This window comes from Plutella xylostella, chromosome 4 (assembly GCF_932276165.1).
Source record: "Plutella xylostella chromosome 4, ilPluXylo3.1, whole genome shotgun sequence".
NCBI lineage: Eukaryota > Metazoa > Arthropoda > Insecta > Lepidoptera > Plutellidae > Plutella > Plutella xylostella.
The window spans coordinates 163,010-169,939 of record NC_063984.1 but is presented as its reverse complement, the minus strand read 5'-3'; the positions used below and the strand labels follow the sequence as shown (position 1 = coordinate 169,939).

Below are 6,930 nucleotides of genomic sequence, written 5' to 3'. Positions count from 1 at the left end.
TACTTTTTTTGCTTAGAAAGGATTATTAAAATGATACTGATAAAATAATATATTGGTTACATCTATTTAGCGATGATATACTTTATTTGGTTTGAAACAAATTTTAATGGTGTTAATATAGTTTTACAGTGTGCAGTAAAAATAATTTGGTTCAGTTCAAAAATATTATAGGAAGCATGATTTGGTGATGACACATGTTGATTGCAAAGTAATTGTTATTACCAATGAGTAAATAACAAAATAATAATTTAATTGTATTTTATTTTAACAATTACCTACGTGACGAAGCTGTCGCCGAATAAACACACGCACCTCCTGTCACACTTTGCGGGTGGCCGATACGCGGTGTCTGGATCTCAAAGGGGAAATCTTACCAAGGGGAAAAGGAGACCTTAAACTCTGATCGATGGCAATAAGGACGAGTGGCTCAAACAAATATTTTAAATGGCAACCTACGTGACAGAATGTAACTACTAAAACATTAGGTAGTAAGAGACAAATTTTCCACATTTTTTAAAAATATTTCTGAAATCATTTAAAAATATATATTTTGTTTTACTAAATAGGTAATATCTTCTGGAGTTTAAATAATTTTTTTTATTTTATGTCGTCATATATATTTTTTGTAACATTATCGAATATGCGCAGGATGAAGTGGCGGGAGACAGCCAAGATTCGTATGAAATACACCTCTGTCACGCGGATTTACCACTCTGTAACGTAATTTTAAATACAAAAATATAAATTTTTATTTTTGTAAACGTGCACAGCCGTTGTGTTTTTAGTACAGTGCACGCTGAAATATAAATAAATAAATAAATATTTGAAAAACTCATGATTTTTTCTTCACAACTGATGGAGACTAAGTTATGTAGGTTAAAAAGAAGAACTGCCCTTTTACCAACAGTATTACAAATATTTACGGAAGGAATGATATAGCTGCGAAATAGAAGTATGTATAAGTACTTTATGTTTTTAAATTGGCTAACTTTACATGTTTCAGGCAAAGCGGGAATTCGGGAAAACGTAAAAATGCAACAATACCGTGCAGCTGAAATATGCGAAGTTTAAGTGCACAAATCACACAAGTTGTCGCAGAGTGCGCTCGCGGCGGCGCGGCGGTGGTGACGTGGGAGGGTCAAGGATTTATTTAAATTGTTTGGGCACATCTTAGTTAAATAACAGCTGATAGATAGGTTTCACTTATATGTCTACACTATGAACCTATTTTTTTCTTGTACTTCTCTTAATTTTTTTCTTTAAAATGCGTAGTTATCGTGGCGTGTTATGCTTCTTGCATAGAGGTATGGTGCGGTTGGAAGTTTCATTTCATGCGGAAAATAGGTGATTTGTCTGTAGCTAAACTAGCGAGTTCACCAGCAGGGGTAGCCTACCCCGCGCCCCGGGCAGGGGAAGTTATTCGTAGTTTACATAAAAATCTGCTATTTATTTTAATTTAGGTCCATAGCGTGAAACTTTGTTATTATGTTAAGTAAGCAGTGGGTGAGTGGACACTCATGATAATTATACATACGTAGTTCGAAAAACTTACACAATTGAATGATTGAATCATCGTGTCGTGTATCCAGAAAATATTATTCCAGGTGAACATCATCTCACTTAAGCATATCTATATACCTTATATAGGTCCTACCTAATTACTAATGAAATGAATTACCCGCAAGTGAGGCTTCACAAAGTATTCCATCGCTGGGTAGTAGGTACTGTTTGAAAGTGAGAATTATGAGCCTTTGAGTGAGAAGTGTATCGGATTGAGGGAGGCTGCCTTTGACTAACATTTCCTCTTTGATATCTCCGACAGTAATTCTTAATTTCAGCGCTGCTAATTAGATCCTCGGTGGTCTATTGGGTGAGCTCGCTGCTTCGTATTTCAATTAATTATATTAACAAACTAAAGTTGAATTTCTCGACTTATTGAATTATGTAATCCATAAACGTTATTTGGAATTACATAACTCATTACGTTTCCATGCGTTAGGTACGGATCAAGCATATATAAGTCCAACAGAGGGAAGTGTTACAACATTCATACTTTCACAGGGTTGGAGCTTATTGAGTGTAATTATACATTTATGCACCGATTGCCATTAGTGACTTTGTAAAGTTTAAAGCTGTTATAAGTTGGAGTGGTAACAACGCCACTAGAGGTGTCGAAACGCAGAATGTATGTATGTATGTATTATGATTTAGTTTCAATAAGTGTGGGTATATTATCTTTCTCGTATAAGCATCAAAGTGATTTCAAGCTTCAGTCAAGAGACAAACTGATCAAATATCAGATGTAGTTTTGGGAAAGGCCTGTATGAGGAGGAGCACTGAGAATGACTGAGCTACCTATGTACCTATCATTTCTGGGTATTTACTGGGTAGGTGACAAAGTCGATCAATTCTTGGTAAGTAATGCGTAAGTATAAATTTTCGGTATAGTTGTCGGTATGAACTTATATTGTATTGTATACCAATTAAAGGGTAATCTATTATGTTTCAATCTGTCTTGTGAGATTTAGCAGCACCGCTGTGCAGCGAGTGGGAGCGATCGAGTGCGATGACCGGCGCTAAACTAAACATGCAGTTTGCAGTAGGAAATAGCCGACACTCGGCCACTCCCCCCCGCACTCCCCGCCGCCCCCGCCGGAGCCGGGAATATTTATCACAAGCTCGCCGGCGACATTCAAAGAAGTTTAAAAGTTCAGCTGATACAAGCCCGGCGCGCTGACCGATGCTATAGGTCATATCAATAAAGTTCAAATAAAATAGTAACATTTTACAAAAGAAAAAAGTGCCACGTTAGTGTACATTTCCACCCTAAAACGCAACTCATTCTCGGATTAACTCATCAGGTTGTCGCGAGTGGAGCTTTCAAAATATAATATCCTCGCTTCACCATCTTTACTGTGAGATGGAGCGGCTTGTTAGCTCCCGCCCTAACGAGCAGCCAGGTGCACTGATAATGCACTTACACACTAACCAACCCGCTCTCGCCGCAATTACAAGCGAAAACCGACCCTAAGCTAACTACACAAGGGTGGATTAAAACATCGCGGGGAGGCAGCCTTTATGAGGCTTGAAGAAGACTCGCTGCTAAGTGGCAAGATTCTCCGCGGCCGAGAATGTGAAACTAAATTTGAATAAGCGTTTTATGATTTACTTAGTTTGTCAAGAATGTGTTGGGAAACTTTATTTTGCCTATAAGTCGAAGTAGATTCGATAGTCTTAAAATAAGTCATCTAAAATTGATGGTGCTCGCATTTTAACCCCGATACTTAGCTGAATAAGACATTTTAATCCATCAATTGGAATATAATCGCGGACTTATTATCTCTTAATCTGAGGAAGGGTGCTCGTGGCTCGCAGTATCCACAGCTCGGCTCGGCTGGATCACCAACTTTAATTGGCTCCCATTAACCCTTGCCAATTCGGCTTCAAGATAAGGGCTCCGCGGGGTTGCCAGCAAAAATGTTCGCGAATTCCTCACAAACTCAGCGGATGCAAATAGTTACATGTTGGCTCAGTTGTAAGTATGCTTTGGGAAAAGACAGCTGGACATGACGTTCAGTTATTTTTCTTAGTAAGGCTCAAGTGCAGTCTGAGAAGATGAATTGGCTGTCTCATGCGTCAGCTATCTGAGAACCTATAATGATGAATGGAAGAGACTACGATCAGATGACATCAACATCAACAGATGCATATTCTCATAACTGCCTCATTCGCTCGTGCTGTTCCTGAGTCAGGGCAACTCCCGCGGCGGGCGCGGCGCTCTGTCGATTCTTTAAAGTAGTTCGATCGCCTCCGGCTCCGGCAGACAATCTGAGCAATTATCTGAGGCTTAGAGTACAGTCGGCGGGCGGCGGCGGCGGCGGCGGGGAGTACAGTCGGCGGGTGATCGATGTCGGGCAGCTTGTTGCTGCGAGCTGCTGGAACAGCCGCCGACCTCTATTGATGGAGTGTTTTAACTTTTACAAACTTAAGAATGAGTTAATTATAATTGGTATTTCTTTAAAATACTGCATTTTATTGTTTTCAATGAAACAAAGAGCGAGAAACTCTATTACTAGATACCTAGTCTATGGTACCCTAAATTTAGAGACGCGCGAGCTGCGCTACCAGCTTACCCACATGTAAAAGTGAGAATAAAAATAAATTGTCTTTATAATATAATATCTATACATGTATACTTACCAAATTAATTAGGATAATCAGGTAAGTATAAATTTATCGTTAAGTGAATGATGGAATCGTGAACCTCACTTCCAGAAGGCGCATGTCTGTACTGCGATGTGAACTCAGCAGAGCAACGAGTCGCCGCCAGGAATAACAACCAACAAGCGGCATTGGCATCACGGATGTGGATGTGGCACTTGTAATAAAAAAAGTATGAAAATAAATAATTTGTATTAAATTAAACTTAATTCATTTTTGTTTTGAATCCACATAAACAGGTATGCGAAGGTACCTACACCCTAGTCGGTCAACGGCACGACCTATCCTATTCTAAATGGAATTAAGGATTTCTGCTTAAAATCACTCACAAAAGTGAAAAGCTTGTTTCGTTATTTACTTACCTAAAAGGTGTGAATAAATAGCATTGGCGTGTCCAATTTTATTACTTAAAAGTTGGTTGCCGTAAACGCACTTAATTTGACGATTGTTGGAGAAAACTCAAACAAAAGGAGTCGACATCAAAGAGCTCATTAGCTACAGCCTCCTGAGCCCCGCGCCCTGCACCCCGCACCCCGCACCCCGCAGACACCATACACTCACACATCCAGTTATGAATATCCATAAAATATTCAAACTGTAAAATTTCTTCAAACCTCTCTTCCCAACAAGACGGATGTAGGGCAATCGTAAATTTGTACAGCTCCGTGAACATAATATATTATTAAGAAGTTAATTTAATTATTACTTTTACTGGTGGTCGGCTCGACAGTAAGTCATCAACACACAGAGCGACGCATGTGGCGGTTGCGTGTGTCGCGGCTTTACCCACCACGTCGAACTCGCCGACAATCCGACGAATGCATACTTAATTAATTAATCCAGCGACAATTAGCCAAGTCACTTTATTTAGTTTGCCATTTAATCATAGACGGGACATCGCAAGTGCGACGACAGGGGAATGAACAATGTACAAATTAACAAGACAGGAAGGTGAAACCGTAACTCAACAATAATATTATTATCAAACTATACTGTAAGCATATCCAAATATCAATATTTCATACCTTTATTTTTTTTAAACAAAAATCAGTAATATTTCATTCAATACCTAATAATGAGTAGTATTATGGGAAACAATGCATCAATTGTGCTGATAATTAAACACCATAATTACACATTGACGTATGTAAATATTTCAAGATAAACCGATTGTGTCGCGCGGTGGACCCACGCTCCAACGAACGCGCGGATTTATATAATATAACTTATCAATTTGCAGTAATCCATTTATTGCATCCTTATTAAATGATAGTCCCTTTAAATAAATAAAAAAAGTATTTAACTTATGTCGTAGCAATATATTTTATGAAATAAACACATTTTACTACAAAATTGATATGAGCAGTCGTGGCCGAGCGGTTAAGGCGTCTGACTAGAAATCAGATTCCCTCTGGGAGCGTAGGTTCGAATCCTACCGACTGCGATATTTATTTTACAACTTTACCCAATACCTATGTAGAATTTAAAATCAGTTTCTTTGGAGACTATTCAACAAACTTGTAAGAATTCCAGTATAGGTTCATCTTTTGTGTCGATAATGTAAAATACCTCAACAGAGATTCATTAAAAGATAAATCCGAATGTGGTGACCTGCCTGCGTCCCGTGTGTCCGCTCTCGCGCCCAATTCTCTGCAGTGATTTGTCAAAACAAATGTTTACCCGTAATGAGTGAGTGATTAGTGGACTGATTGCGGGCGAGGGCAACGCCTGATTGTGCTATGTGCTGCACCGGACTATCTTCATACATGCCATAGTTAACGATATAGTCATGTGAAAACTAAAATACTATGAATAGAATAAAAGAAAACTTTCGCAGTCGGTAGGATTCGAACCTACGCTCCCAGAGGGAATCTGATTTCTAGTCAGACGCCTTAACCGCTCGGCCACGACTGCTATATGCATTAATAATGATATCACTATTGTATTTCATTTATATGCAAATACATTCTTGAAATACAATAGTCATAGAAGATCATAAACAGCTGGTAGGTAAGTATGTCTCATTAACGAGTTATTGTTCGTCAAATTATGTATTTCAGTCAACATTTTCATATGGGTCGATGATCGAATAGCGTAATACTTATGTAGTAACTCTTGCTGTTATATTCCATATCTGATCGGCACCATGTTTAATTTATATCATATTAGTAGCTATATTATGATATCCTACTATGAAAGTACGCTATTAAGATAATTTTAATTTTACGAACAATAAATTCTGCCTAGCGCCTCCAACCACGAGCTACCATGAGCCACGAGCCGCCGCCGCCGCCGCCGCCGCGGGAACAAACAGCGCCGCGCAGCAGCGGTCACTCAATTATACCAGATCCGTCGTGCCGGACGTCCGGCGCCGGCCGGACCGGACCGGCCTGTCGGGCCGAGTGTTCATTGAAGTAAGTGATTCCCACTAAAACAGGGGTTATTCAAACAAACCGTTAGATTCGATCCTTTTTGAGAGCATTTGAATGAAGGTCCGTTTGTTTAATTAAGTTATCCGTGAGGAGGTTGGTGCGGGGGTAACAGACCCAGACTACGGCCCGCCCGAGTACCGCCGCCGCCACCGAAGATGCGAGGCTCCGAAAACCGAAATCAGGTTCAAGTGCATTTTGTCCTTGTTCAAAAACATCTTTATCGGAAGTGTCGTCTATGGCAAAGGTTACTTGGCCTGAACCAATCATTATACCAAGA

At 39.5% G+C, this 6,930-nt stretch overlaps 2 non-coding genes across 2 annotated transcripts; one reads left to right on the top strand and one right to left on the bottom strand.

Annotated features, from left to right (window-relative positions):
* The first annotated feature begins 5,583 nt into the window (after positions 1 to 5,583).
* Trnas-aga lies at positions 5,584 to 5,665 on the top strand. Its single transcript has one exon. It is a non-coding gene; the product is annotated as a tRNA-Ser (tRNA).
* Positions 5,666 to 6,053: 388 nt separating this feature from the next.
* Trnas-aga lies at positions 6,054 to 6,135 on the bottom strand. The gene has a single exon. It is a non-coding gene; the product is annotated as a tRNA-Ser (tRNA).
* Between the last annotated feature and the right edge of the window lie 795 nt (positions 6,136 to 6,930).